This window comes from Eumetopias jubatus, unplaced genomic scaffold (genome assembly GCF_037043125.1).
Source record: "Eumetopias jubatus isolate StellerSeaLion01/CBP00866 unplaced genomic scaffold, mEumJub1_p1.0 scaffold_8, whole genome shotgun sequence".
NCBI lineage: Eukaryota > Metazoa > Chordata > Mammalia > Carnivora > Otariidae > Eumetopias > Eumetopias jubatus.
The window spans coordinates 133850873-133866689 of NW_028274814.1; the positions used below are offsets into that span (position 1 = coordinate 133850873).

Genomic DNA, 15817 nt, shown 5'->3' on the forward strand with positions numbered 1-15817 from the left:
TCTTAGTGCTGATAACACTGCAATGTGTGTCAGTGCAGTATAAGCATCGCCACTCTTCCCAGACATTTTGATTTGGTTAGATAATCTCAAATCACTCTTGAGCTGCTAGCTAGAGTGCTGTCATTTAATGATATCATACACCCTGGAATTATTTACAATTATATTATCACAAAGAAAAGGGAGACTATACTTCGGTATTAGAATAAAATTGTTGTTCTTTGGATTACTGCAGTAGCCTCATAATTCTTCCTCCTGTCGCTACTTTTATCAATTAGGGATAAATTAGACTGCATGTAATGGAAAATCCAAGTTTTCTTGAACCAAACAGAGATTTATTTTCTCTTACACAACATAATATTGAGAAGTAAGTAGTCCAGGGCTGTTACAGTAAAAAACAAATACCCCAAGTATTTGTATTTTATCAAGCTGATTGTCTTAGAAACACAAACATGACTACCATACTGACTTCAGAAAGTACTGTCTGTTGTATTGAACATGTTGGTATCCATAATAAATAGTCAACCACTAAGTACCCTGATCATGGCCCTAAACTTTATAAGACTTCAGATTCCAGATCTTTAGACACAGGGTACTACTGAAATGGTCAGTTCTTTCGCAGAAGGTCTGCAAGGACAGTTGTCAGCCAGAAGGTGTGGGTTAGAATAAAGCTGATATTACCCAGCTAGGAAGTCTAGGAAACCCTTGTTGCTATGGATGAGCCGAGAAGAGGCTCTGTTACTCAACCATAGCGTTGTATTTTTGAGAAGCATCCAGATTTCCTGCAAAGACATGATTTTTCTGTTAACAAACCCTGAGTCAAACTTGCGCTGGCGTATAGGTCGTGTGACATCACCACACCTTGACAATGGAGTGAGTTGGGCTTGCAAGATGAACAGTGGGACTGGATCAGGGTGTTGTCTGAGTACTCAGTGGTCCATCCACATTGCACCCCAGCCAAAGAGATCACAAACTGACTTTCCCTCTTGTGTCTTCTAAGAAATCTTGTCTCAATATTCTGCTCCAGAACAATTATAACTATCATATCCATGTGTTACACAGGATGGGGGATATATGCCAACAGATGGTTATGAAAACTGAACATTGGGGCGCCTGCGTGGCTCAGTCATTAAGCGTCTGCCTTCGGCTCAGGTCATGATCCCAGGGTCCTGGGATCCAGCCCTGCATCGGGCTCCCTGCTCCACGGGAAGCCTGCTTCTCCCTCTCCTCCTTGCTCGTGCTCTCTTGCTATCTTTGTCATTATCTCTGTCTCTCTCTCTCTCTCAAATAAAGAAATAAATAAAAATCTTAAATAAAAAACCCCAAACATATTTCTTAATATTTATTAGCCAAAAAACATGTTACATTTTGGTTTTCAGTGGTGGGGTTGTATTGATCAGCCCATACATTAGCATGTGAACTTACTTTCCTACAAAAGCAGTTGAAGGACTCTATTAATTTATTTGAGCAGCTCTGTCAACATTGTCCTTTTTTAAAAATATTTTATTTATTAGAGAGAATGAGATAGAGAGAGTACATGAGAGGGGGGAGGGTCAGAGAGAGAAGCAGACTCCCCGCTGAGCAGGGAGCCCGATGCGGGACTCGATCCCGGGACTCCAGGATCGTGACCTGAGCCGAAGGCAGTCGCTTCACCAACTGAGCCATGCAGGTGCCCTGTCAACATTGTTCTAAAAGGAACAAATTAGAATGCCATTCCAGTGTACCTATCACAATAAAATCTTTGATAATGGTAGGAGAGGTTATCAGTTGTGGCACCAGACTTCATCAGGGATACAATGAAGGAGGGAGAACAGACACCCTGCCTAACCTGCCCCATTAGGGGAGTTTACCCTGGTGATGGGTAAGGGTGTCGCGTGACATAACTGGACCATCCTGACATCTGACTGAGGAGTTTGGACTATATTCTCTATGGGCTGGGAGTCTTTGACATCAGATTTACTTTTTATTATAAGAGCAATTCATGTTTATGAAGTTTATGAAGTAGAAAATGGAAAAGTCCCCCATCTCACTCCTCAAAGTGCCTGTTTTTAAAGGTTGTTGTATATCTTGCCAGACTTTCCCCCCTATACTTTCATGCTGGTTTATAATGTATATATTATATTATATACTGTATACATTACATGTATACCTATAGTATATGTAATGTATAACATATTTGTGTTATATGTATATAGTTGGCCCTTGAACAACACAAGGGTTAGGGGCACCAATCCTCCATGCAGTCAGATATCCATGTATAACTTTTGATCTCCCCAAATATATAAATTTATATTGTATATGTTATATATTATAGCTATATATATATATATATTTACCAATAAGGAATTAAACTATACATATGTTTTATGATGGCTCTTCATTTTTTTTTTTAAACAGACTCTTTTTTTTTTTTTAAAGATTTTATTTATTTATTTGAGAGACAGTGAGAGAGAGAGCAAGCACATGAGAGGGGGGAGGGTCAGAGGGAGAAGCAGACTCCCTGCTGAGCAGGGAGCCTGATGCGGGACTCGATCCTGGGACTCCAGGATCATGACCTGAGCCGAAGGCAGTCGATTAACCAACTGAGCCACCCAGGCGCCCTGATGGCTCTTCATTTAATCTAACAAGATGTTGTGAACATCTTCCATGTTACATTGCCTCCTTCTTTGTAATGGCTGCAGAATATTCTTTTATTTCTATTACCAGTCTCCAAGTGGTTGACATTAAGACATTAAGGTGGTTCAGGATTACAGTTCAAGATTGCAAATAGTACAGCAGAAGGAGCAATGAGCATCTTTATACAAATATATTTGTATACTTGTAAGTATTTTTGGTAGAATTCATTCTTAGAAGTGGAATTGCTGTATGAAAGATGCATATTTTTTACATTTTGGTAGATGTCATTTTGTGCTGTAGAAAGGCAGTTTATATACTACCATCAATATGTGATAGTGCTGCTGTCCCCACACCTGGCCTTGTCAATCTTCTTAATCTTTGCCAGTTTGCTAAGTAAAAAAAACAAAAACAAAAAACAAAACCCCCAACTTTTTAAAAAAAGTATTAGATTTATGTTTTTTATATCCTTTGTATTTTTTCTTTTGTGAATTGTGTTTTCCTTTGTGCAATTATCTAATTAGGTTTGTTCTTTTTTTTCTTAAAGTTTTATTAATTTAAGGAATCTTTATACTCATCACGGGGCTTGAACTCATGACCCCGAGATCAAGAGTTGTATGCTCCACTGACTGAGCCAGCCAGGCGCCCTGTGTTCATTTTTTTTCTTCAGAATATGAGAGAGGGGCGCCTGGATGGCTCAGTCGTTAAACGTCTGCCTTTGGCTCAGGTCATGATCCCAGGGTCCTGGGATCGAGCCTCACATCGAGCCCCGCATCGGGCTCCCTGCTCCTCGGGAAGCGTGCTTCTCCCTCTCCCACTCCCCCTGCCTAGTGTTCCCTCTCACTGTGTCTCTCTCTATCAAATAAATAAATACAATCTTAAAAAAAAAAAGAATATGAGAGACCTTTTTACCTGTTGTGCATTACAAATGTTTTATTAGTATGTCTTTTTATTTTATGATCTTTTTTTAGTCCTAGAAAAGTTTTCAGATGTTTATGTAGTAAAATTTATTATAAATTTCTTTTAAGCCTTCTGGGTGAAATTATCATGCTTTTAGGAAGACCTTCTCCTATTGAAGATGATAAAAATATTTTTATGATTATTTCATCTACTACTTTCATATTCCTTTTGGATTTTTAATTAAAGTGTTTGATTTACCTGGAATTTTATTTTGGTGCATGGAGTAAGATGCACAAAGTGAGGAATATGGCTTTCCACTCTCCATTCCCACAACAACTAGTCAGTTTCTCCAAAACCATTTATTGAATAATAATTCATCTCTTCTTCTTTTTTTAATTTTATTTATTTGAGAGAGAGACAGAGACAGAGAGTTTGCACACAAGAGAGAACACGAGCAGGTGCAGGGCCAGAGGGAGAGGGAGAGGGAGAGGGAAAGCAGACTCCCCACTGAGCAGGGAGCCTGACTGGGGCTCAATCCCAGGATCCCAGGACCCCAGGATCATGACCTGAGCTGAAGACAGACACTTAACCATGAGGGGCTGAGCACCCTTCATCTTTACTCCACCAATTTCAAGGTCCACCCCCCCTTTTTTATCATAATTTCCCATGTGGTGCATTTCCTCCTAGAGCCCCAACTGTGGAATCAACCAGATTAATATATTGGATGAGGACTGGTAGAAGGGAGATTGAATGTAAGCAGTGTAGAGGGTTGTGATAGCAGAAGTGAATAGCACTTGAAAGAGCAGTTTGGAGAACAGTTCTTTTTGGATAGGTTGGGTTGGAGATTGGAGGGACATTGTGGTAGAAGTTCTCAGCAGGTTCTGAAATTCTCTCATCTTGGTCCATTTCTTCCTCTTTTGCTCTTTCTATACCACTAAAAATCAAACTTCAGCCTACATCAGAATCACCGGAGAGCTCATTAAAAACAGGTTGCTGTTTCTGCCCCCAGAGTTTCTGATTTGATACATCTGGGTAAAACCTGAGAATTGACATTTGCATCTAGTTCCCAGGTGATGCTGATGCTACTGGTCTGGGGACCACACTTTAAGCACCACTGCTCAACACCAGGTCCCCTTCACTTCCATCTTAGATATTCTAACAGTCTCTAGTTTGACTGCTTTTCCTAGTTTTCTTGTCCTTTACCGCTTCCTGACACCAATTAGGATTGTAGTGGTGAGTAGAAGTGGAGAGAAAGGAATAAACCTGAAAGACATTCCAAAAGAAAGGTTAATGGTCTTTGGAGACTGAGCACATATGAGGGACAAAGGAGCAGGAAGCAAAAGAGGCACTTTCTAAACACTGCCACCAGTTTTACTCTTTCAAAAACACTTCTTTCATCTTGTTATTTCCCTGTTCAAGAATCTGCAGTGAGATAAATCTAAAATGAGATTTATCTGAATAAAAGACAATTGACAATTGACACCCAACCAGTGTGGTTTCTCCTGCTTTGTCTAAGTCAAATCTCATTATGACAAATGACGTTGCAAATAGCTCTCTGCATTACCAAATACTTTCAAGCCCGAGCCAGTGACCTACTTTAAGCAATATCCAATTTAGCAATTCCAGTTCAGCAAAATAATTTGGATAGGATTTTAGGACTTCTTGTAGAATTTAATCTGAAGTACATTTGTATAAAGAACTGCTGATTTCTGCGGGTTAATTTAAACTCTATTTAGAAATCCTGTTTATCGTATGTATAACGTTATTATTTTTTTTATCTCACTATACACTATGCTTTCTGTATTTACCTTTTTCTTATGTTTGCCATTTGGCTATAAGGAGTGAGGGGCATTGTGCCAAATATTCCTGTTTACAATTATAAATGCAGATGAGGCCAGAATGTGTGTTTGTACAGGTGGGGTGATATAAACAAACGATGTGAAAGCCTATTTATCAAGATCATTGTTTTGTTGCTGCTGGATTGGAAAATAAGTAAGGAGGTGGCAGTTTGGTTTTTTTGAGATATTTAGTACGTGACATTTAAAAGTTTTTTTGTTTTTAAAAGCTAACTTTCCGTTATGCTGTATGCTTGTGTTCTTTGGTCCCACGTGGGGGTGATATTTTAAAGATGTGAGAATTATAGCTAGATGCAAGAGTGCCGAACATTTCTGTTATTATTTTTTAATTTTTTTAAAGATTTTATTTATTTATTTGACAGAGATAGACACAGTGAGAGAGGGAACACAAGCAGGGGCAGTGGGAGATGGAGAAGCAGGCCCCCTGCCGAGCAGGGAGCCCGATGTGGGACTTGATCCCAGGACCCTGGGATCATGACCTGAGCCGAAGGCAGACACTTAACGACTGAGTCACCCAGGCACCGAACATTTCTGTTTTTAAAAAACACCTTTATTGAGATATAATTTACACACCATCAAATTCACCTATTTTAGGTGTACAATTTAAACATTTTTAGTAAATTTACACCGTTGTGTAATCATCACCACAACATCATTTTAGAACATTTCTGTCAGCGCAAAGAGACCTTTCATACCTATTTGCTGTCTGTCATTCCCACTCCCAGCCCCAGGCAACCAGTAAATTTACTCTCTGTCCCTGTAGATTTGCCTTTTCTGGACATTTCATGTACGTGGAATCACACAACATGAGATCTTTTGTGAGTGGCTTCTCTCACTGAGCATCATGTTTTCGAGGTTCACCCCACTGTAGTTTGTGTTAGTAGCTTGTTCCTTTTTTGCTGCTGAGTAGTTTTCCACTGGGTGGATGGATCCATTTTCCAGCTGATGGACATTTGGGTTGTTTCCACTTTTTGGTTATTATGAATAATGCTGCTGTGAACATTCACATAGGCAAACGTTTGTTTTGATATTACCTAAATCGTTAATAACCAATTGAGAAAATTGGGGAATTTTTTTGCAAAATGTTTTAATTATTACTGCAATATATGCAAATTATTATTAAAAATAAATATTTAATGTTTATTTTTAAAATAAAGATCTTATCTCAGACCATATGAGATTGCATTTTTACATTATATTAATTCCTTGTTACTCCCTAAAGCCCTTTCCAGACTTGCAACTCAACAATAATCCTGTTGTTTTATTAAGGCAATAAAACCTCATATAATAGAGCGTCACACTTAAAAAAATACATTTTCATAGTTATCATTTGAGACTCACAAGAGGTAGATAGGACAAGTATTATTACTTGTCCCTCATTTATTGCTGCCAAAGGGAGTCTACACCCATATTCTGAGGTAATTGCTGTAGGAATCTGTCAAGACTATGCTTCCAGGTTGTGGCATACACAAGGGTAGGGCATCTTTCAGCACCAAAGGACTCCTTTTATATGTGATATAGGTACCTGTTTGGAGTCTTGGTGGCTTATTCATTCCACAGATACTCACTGAGTATCTACTACATGCCAGGCACTGTGCTAGATGTTAGGGATTGAGGAGTAAAAGATTTAGTCTGGTCTCAAGGAATAAGGGGCTGTATAGAGGAAAATAAACTAATACTGAGCCATGGGAGCCCAAAGGAAGAGTATCTAATGTGGAGGGGCTTCAGGGTATAGGCAGGTTATCAGAGTGTATTGATAATAATCATAGTAGCTAATACCTAGTTAATATTAGGTAATAATAGTATCAAGTACTTTGTGCTTATTCTGTCTTACTTTGCATTTATTTACTTGTTTATCCTCAAGCTACCCAGTGAGGCAGATGATATTTTTATCCTATTTTACAGATGTGGAAACTATAAAACTAAAGTTTGGTAACTTGACCAAGGACACAGAACTAGTAAATGGCACATCTAGAATTTGAACCAGACAGTGTGTCTGTAGAGTCTGGGTCTCCTAAAAAGGTTTCTCACAGGTGATGATACCCAAGCTGTATCTTGACTGACAGTTTGTACTTAGTCTGGCAGAAGGGTGATTGGGGGTATGTCAACATGGTTTTCTGGACAGAGAAATATCATGAGTAAATGTAAAGGTTGCACCTGGTTGAGAGTGAGTGCGGCAGACTACTTGTAAACAAAAGGTGGATGGCAAGAGATGAGACTAGGAAGACAGGGCTTGGTAGTGATGGGCCGGGATGCCTTCTAAGGAACTTGGGTTCTATGATCTAATTTTTAAATTTATACAAAAGATACCACTTTCCCCTTTGAATTAGTTCTGTTTGCATTCATTCTTATATTCTGTGAAATAAATCACACAGCCAGAAAAGTGCATAGAATACAAATGTAAAACCTAGTGAATTATTTGTTTTTAAATAATAATTCATTCTGAGGTCAAGAAGTAGGACATTACAGGGATGCAATAGCCCTATCATAGTGACCCTTGCCAATCACAGTCCTCCCTTCTCACCTGTAGGTAACTGCTCTCCTGATTCCTTTCCTTTCTTTTTCCTTTTACAACCTGTGTACCTCTAAACATTATAGTTTGGGCTTATTTTGAACACAGAGTCACATGCCATATGTTCTTTTGTATCTGGTCATTATGTTTGCACGATTCATCCATGTTGTTGTGTGTGGCTGTTGTTCCTTCATTTTCCTTGCTGTATGGTATTCCATTGTATGAATGTGCTAGAAGGTATTTATCCATTCTACTACTGAGGATACTTGGGTTGTTCCCAGTGGAGGGCTATTATGAATAGTGCTGATCTGAAGATTTTTGTAAGTGTCTTTTGGGTGCACATACGCATGAATTCTGGGTATATATACCTGGGAGTAGAATTGCTGGATCATAGAGAAGAATAATGGTGAATTGTATTCCAAAGTGGATATAACAATTTACATTCACACAATCAGTCTAAGGGAGTTCCTATTGTTCCATATCCTTGGTAACACTTGTTATTATCAGACTTACAAACTTTTAGCCATTCATGGGGTGCCTGGCTGGCTCAGTCGGTGGAGCCGGGTGGCTCTTGAACTCAGGGTTGTGACTTTGAGCCCCATCTTGGGTGTAAAGATTACTTAAAAATAAAATCTTTAAAAAAATAATAAATAAGTAAATTTTTAGCCATTCTGGTATATAATGGTATATCATTATGATTTTCCTTTGTATTTTTCATTATGGTTTTATTTTGTCTTTCTCTTACTTCCTAATGAGGCTAGACACCTTTTCATATGTTTTGTTGGCCATTTAGATAATGTAGTTTTTGGTTTTGCTTGTTTGGTGATGTGCTTCATCTGGTCTTCTACCCATTTTCCTATTGAGTTATCTTGATTTTTTTTCTCCTTGTTAGAATTCTTTGTTATTTCGAATATGAGCCCTTTGTTGGTTTTATCTAGCCTGCTTTTTCATTTTCTTGAGGCTGTCTTTTGATGAACAGAAATTCTCAGTTTTCATGTCAAATTCATCTGTTTTTTAATAATAGGTACTTTTTTGTGAGCTGCTTAAGAAATCCTTCCCTACCCTTAGGTCATGAAAACATTATCCCATATTATCTTCTAAAAGCTTTATTATTTATTTTTCATATTGAGTTATAGAGTTGTCCTGGAATTGATTTTTGTGACTGGTAATTCTTAATTAACTTGTTAATGCCCCTGCCTTCAATGTATTTTTTATATTTTCTTCAGATTTTGTGGCTATCCTCAGCAGGATGGTTGGTCCAAATTACCCAGTTTGCCATTCCCAGAAGCAGAAATCTTTTAAAGTTTTACTTTCACTTTGACTTAAAAAAGGATCTATTCTGGTCTGTAAGAGTGCCTTAAGAAATATGTTTACTAAAAAAGGTAATAAAGACTGAAAAACTATATAGATTCATGGTTTTCATATAATTGTTTTTTGAGAGATCAAAAAGAAGCTTCTGTTTCATCTGTGCTTCTCTCAGCTATAAAATACTTTTAGATAACTTAAACCTTGCTATATAAAATGAACAATTATACCTACTGCAGGATCATTTTAGAACATAATCATAGCAAAATTTTACCTTAAGCATATATATACTATCAAACATTGACCTTGATGATAAAACAATTTAACCGTGGTAATGGCCACCCCCCCGCCCCCCTTTCTCTGTCTGTCCATATATTTAAAACTTTTTTGGCCAGAGATGGACTGTATGCAAACCACATCCAGAATGCTTTTAGTTTGTGCCACAAAATATGAAGAAAATGTTTTCAGTTTATGGCAACTAGATCCATGACATATGATGCTCCAGGAACTGTTTTTACAGTGCACAAGATGCACAGGAACAGAATCGCAAACTCACATGATTATTGGCAAGGAAAAAACTGGCTACGTGGCTGATGTTAAATTTGCTTTTTAAGACAAGCCAGATCAAGAAATGTCTGAAGAATTTGAGACTGTAGCAGTGAGATGATTTTGCAGTTAGTAAACACAGCCTCGGGAAGCCATGGCAAGGCAGTTTCTTATGAGCCATTTACAGCTTCTAGGAGGAGAGCACAGTGTGGGCGCTCGAGAGGAAAACCTGACGTGGCCTCCAGGGAATGTTGCCGGGGGAAGTAGAGCCTCTCCCGCGTGCGCACGCGCACACACACACACACACACACACACACACACACACACACACACACCAGATAGTGAGGGAGAAGCTCCTTGTCCCTCTGTCAGGCAGAACCCCACCTGGACCTCCTGATTCTGTCTCTGAGGTTCACAGTGGAGGAGGTGAGCTTGGTTGTAGCCAAGATGTTAGGAGTAAGCATTGCGTATGTGGAAGTTAAGGCTCCCGAGCCACACGCTTCCTTCCTGCTTATACCCTTATACCATTTTCTTTCTCTTTTACAATTAGTACTTACTCAAAGTGTGCTCCATGGATCCTCCCCACTCCCCATCCAGACCCTTTCAGGGGGTCCATGAAGTCACAGCCATTTTAATAATACTGACATGTACATGCCTTTTAAACTCATTCTCTCACGGGTGTACAGTGTTTTCCAGAGGCATCGTGACATATGATACTGCAAAAGACTGAATGCAAAAGCAGATACGAGGATACAGCTGCTGTCTCATAAGCCAGACATTGGAGATATTTGCAAAAATGTAAAACAGTGGTACTTTTCTCAAATTTTTTTATCCTCTAAATATTATTTTTAATTTAAAAATGTTAACATGTAGTAGTGTATTAATATTTTTAAAGGGAAGCTTATGAATAAGTATCTTAAATTTTTCATAACTTTAATTTTTAGTATGGGTACATATTGATATTTATAACCCACATAAACAAACGCTCTTTGGGGTCCTTAATAATTTTTCAGAATTGTAAAGAGATCCTGAGACTATAAAACATTTGAGAATCACTGCTTTAAATCCTCTTGATTTTGTTGGAATCCTAGTTTCTCTCTGAAGGCTGTCCTGATTGTCTAGCCCACTGTTTTCTCTACACTGTCCTAACTTCTGTGCCACCCAGCTTAGTGCTTTTAGTTCTTGTGGAATTGCTTGCTGTGCTGATTTTCTTCTCCTTTTCAATAGTGTAAGACCTCTGAGGACAGGGATCATCTGTTAAATGAGAGTTTTTTGAGGTGTCCATGATGTACATTGCTGAGCACAGCATAAATGGTGGTTATTGGTTAATGGTTATTCATACTGTTACCATCTTCAATATAAATATTAAAATTTCCCTAACTCACTGGTTTTATGGGTGAACCAATATGCATTTATAATTTTGTGAACTTTAATAGAAATAGCTATTTGATTAAAAAAAGCCTACATAAAATTAATATACAATATGGAAAAAGAATAAAGGCTTTTGATCATGGGTCATTAATAAATTGGGTACAAAAGCTGAACATGTTAATCTGTTTAATTCTTATGTGACCAACAATGGCAGTAAAATCTGGCCATGGGCCCTTGCTCTGAAAACGTGAGCATCATGCTGGGCGCTTAGTAAGCAGTAAAGTTGGCCGAGTTGACTCTGCTGTTTCAGTAGCTGCCTCTGCTGTTCCTGTAGCCAGCAGTCATCATTCCCTGTGATCCCCACCCCCACCTCCAAGTGGTTTGCGCTTATGTTTTGGTCTTCAGAAGGTACTTGCTGAAGCCCTTAGGTCATCCTGGACTAAGCTAGAAGGCATTAGTTGACCAAACTGGTTAAGTAGCTGAAAGTGAGCACATACCCTTTCCTTCATCCCTGCTTCAGACTGAGTTTGTTTTTCTTAGGCAACCATCCTTGACTTACAGGGTACATGAATAAATGTAACATCTTTGTGCCAGGGACCTGCTATCAGTCCCAAAGTTTCCTTCACAGCTTCTCTCTGGAAGTCTGGGGGTCCCAGACAGGTAGCACTCTGCCCTGAGAGGCCTGTCCTTTGCACTAGCGCTGTTTAAATGCTGATGACACAGTAAATAAGATTTAGTTGCTGCCTCCAGTAGTCTGTACAACATAAACAAGCCTGGTGGAAATATATACCAAGTATAGTCACTAACTCAGAGGAAGGACCCATCCAGACCACCTGTGGCAAGAGTGTGGCATTAAGAAAGGCTTCATAGAAAAGGTTTCCCTACACCTGCATCTTGAAGGTGGGGAAGAAATTTGCCCTGTGAGTAGGAAGGCAGTCCAAGTAGAAATAGCATATACAAAGTCACTGGAACATGAAGCCATGTGGTGTTTAAGGAAGACTGAAAACAATGTGACTTTGTGAGACGAAGTTGAGAAGTGAACAGGTACTGGGCTTTATACACCATGTAGTGAGAATTGGATTTTATCTTGAAGATGGATGGAGCGAAGGCTGTGTGGGATTGTACTTTATAAAGGCAATTCTGATGGCAGTGGGGGTAGGAAGGTCTTGAGGGTAAGAAAACCATGGAAAAAAATGGAATAAATTTAGTGAGAAACTACCGGAACTAAAGAAAGCAGTGGCTATAGGAATAGGGAAGAAAGTACATCCTGAAATATTTGGGGATTAGAACTGACAGAGTTTGGTGAGAGGAAGATACTGATGATGGTGCCAGATTTTTTATTTGAGTGGGACAATAGTATTCCCAAGTGAGGCAGAAGGAGAAGAACACAGTTTGAGGGAAGACTATTTGGTTTTAGATATGTTGCATTTTAGGGACCTGTGGAACTGCTTGCTGTGCTGATTTTCTTCTCCTTTTCAATAGTGAGGCGAAGTGCATTGACATTAGGCAGTTTATAGAAGTTTTGAAGATTGTAGGAACGATCAGATTTGGGAGTCATCAAGACATGGATAGTAGTTGAATCTATGGGGGAAGATAAGGATGTGTGTGTATAGTAAAAAGAGAAAGGGAAGGGTGTGACTCCCAAGGAACATACCAGTAACGAAAGGACAAGCAGAAAAAGATTCTCCAGGTAAGAGTCTACAAAGAAATGGTCTAAGAAGGTGGCACAAGTAATGAATTTGGCTCCTTCTGTGGGGTAAAGGGACTAGACATGATCCATGACAGTTTGGGGATCAGAACTAGACTCAATCCTTGAGGCCAGGAGTGAGTTTGGTTCCCTCACTGCAACCCATGTCTCCCTGTCCCCCATGTACAGAGGCAGTAGCTCCTCACCCAGCACCATTCTGCTCGTTTGTGAATCTGAAAATCAACAGCATTGACAAAGGCCTTGGGCTGGCTGCAAACCCAGGGAGATAGGAGGACCTAGACACAGCTAAAAGACCGGCAACTAAAACAAGGTGCCTCTGGCTCAGTGACTGGATCTGCAGTATCTTTTTTTATTTTTATTTTTTAAGTAATCTCTACATCCAACGTGGAGCTCAAACTCACAACCCTGGGATCAAGAGTCATATGCTCCATCGACTGAGCCAGCCAGGTGCCCCTGGATCTACAGTATCCTTGATAGCAAAATAGAAAAGGAGCACCCAAATGATAAGATTTTCAGGTCATTCTGATTTTTAAATGTGGAAGAGAGGTTAAAACAAAACAGATGAATAATAGCCATTGTATATGATAATGGGATTGATAGGGAAAGATATCATATTGCAATGATTAGTAAGTGAATGAGAGGTAAGGGCGTTGTGACCACAAATATAAACTTCTTTTTGAAGAAACTTGACTAGAAGAGGAAAGGGGAAGGAGGGCACAAAAACTAGAAGAGATTTTAGGATTAAAGGAGATGGTTTTTGGAATGTGCAGACTGGAACATTTTATAGAACTTCCAAAGTGTTGAACTTAAGTAGAGGTGACCTGAAACTGCACAGGTAACATTTCCAGATCCTGGAACAATCATAACTCTTGTGTATTGGCAGCTAAATATACCCATCTGCCTGTAGCAAAGTTACCTCCACCTCTGTTGCTTGGGCTTTCGATATTATTATTTGTATTACTTAAATAGGTTCCTTCTTGCCCACTTGGGCTGGGCACCCCGCTTATAGAGCTGGATGTGCGGTACCCTCCTGTCTGCCCTGATTCTCCTGGCATCTGTGCTCACCTCCTGCAAAGGCTCCCTTGCTGGTGTTCTGCTCCACCTCACATCTGCTGCTTCGCTTAAGGTGCCTCTTCTGGACATCTTGCTTGAAGTCAGGCCAGTTGCCAGTGATGTAAGCAGTCAGGGCTTTCAGTGTTACTTGTGACTCAGTTAAAAGTTTACAATATGCTTGACCCCTGAGCAACGCAGGGGTTAGGGGTGCCTGACCCCCTGTGCAGCCGAAAATCTGTGTATAACTTTGGATTCCCCAAAAACTTAACTAATAGTCTATTGTTGACTGGGAGCCTTACCAATAAATAAGCAGTCGATTAACACATATTTTGCATTTTATATGTATTACATACTGCATTCTTACAATAAAGTAAGCTAGGGAAAAGAAAATGTTCTTAAGAAAATCATAAGAAAAAAATACAGTTATAGAACTGTCCTGTAAAAAAGTCTGCATAGAAATGAGCCCACACAGTTCAAACCCATGTTGTTCAAGGATGAGCTGTGTATTCTTTTTTTTTTAAATATTTTATTTATTTGTCAGAGAGAGAGAGAGAGAGAGAGCACAAGCAGGGGGAGTGGCAGGCAGAGGGAGAAGCAGACTCCCTGCTGAGCAAGGAACCCGATGCGGGACTCCATCCCAGGACCCTGGGATCATGACCTGAGCCAAAGGCAGGTGCTTAACCAACTGAGCCACCCAGGCATCCCTCTTTTTTTTTTTTAAGATTTATTCTGTTATTTTAGAGAGAGAGCATGCGTGCAAGGTAGGGGGTGGGGCAGAGGGGGAGAGAGAGACAGAGAGAATCCCAAGCAGATTCCCTACTGAAACTGGAGCCCGATGCAGGGCTCGATCCACGACCCCAAGATCATGACCTGAGCTGAAACCAAGAGTCAGACACTCAACCAACAGGCGCCCCTGAACTGTGTATTCTTAATAGTCTGCATCCCAGAATTATGCCTGGAAATTAAACTGATAACAGTGGTGAGTCCTGGGTGAGGGTAGGGGGAGAGGGGACCGTGATCAAGGGCCTTATCGTATCACTTGAATTTTTTAAAATGAGAATTAAAATTAAGCCTAAAAGTATCAGGCTGAATAATCAAGTTTGAAAATTAAAACTATGCCATATTAGAGCAGTAAAGTGAATATAATTTATTGGAAATGTCCTTCTTTCAACTTGCCTTATTCCCTAGGAAAGATGTGGGTCTGATTACATCCCATGAGTTAGATTAGGTACTGGGCTTCGAGGAGCTCTTGAGGTCTCCTTGCAGTTTACCAGGGCCTAGTAGTGATTTAGTCCAAGACCCACGAAACCTTCCCAACCACGTGTGAATCTCAAGCCCAGTCTGGTTACTACTCTGCAAGAGAACAGAGAAAACTGGAATGCTTCAAATAGTTATTGCTGTGGTTATATACGATCAGATAGTAGGATTACAGAACATTTCAAAATGATGTTTTGAAGGAATTTGCCATTACTCATACCTTAGAAGGAAAATAGTGCTGTAGATAACTTCAACTAGATAATTCCAAATGTTGATTTTAGAATCAAATGTTATGTTTATCTTGAGTACAAGTGCATCTGATAACAGAGGTTCACAGCCCTGCAGAGAAACTAGGGAAACTGTTCTGTAAAAACTGGTTTCCAGAGTGCTTGAAACTGCCCACTTTCCTTCGCCTGCCCCTCCTCTGCTTCAACTCCTTCTCCCCTCACTGAACCCAGGCAGGCATCTGAGCCCACCTGCCAAGCAGGCAAAGGACTGAGCTGGCCACTGTGTCCTTCCAAGCTTATCTATTAACAAGTTATATAATGATGGGCTACTTTATGAAGTTGGTACAGAATTTAGACCACTGGTAAGTCTAGAGAAGTCATGTTTAGCCTGGGCAGAAACTAATCAGAATAGAGAACTGAAAATTAGTTAGGGTTATTCTCTTGATGATCTGCAGGTGACAAAAAATGAAAG

General features: G+C 39.6%; 1 protein-coding gene across 1 annotated transcript in view; it reads left to right on the forward strand.

The window, feature by feature from the left end:
* The window catches only part of TNRC6B (trinucleotide repeat containing adaptor 6B), a 241071-nt gene that overhangs the window by 43942 nt on the left and 181312 nt on the right, over nucleotides 1-15817 (forward strand). The gene's annotated exons all lie outside the window — the stretch shown is intronic.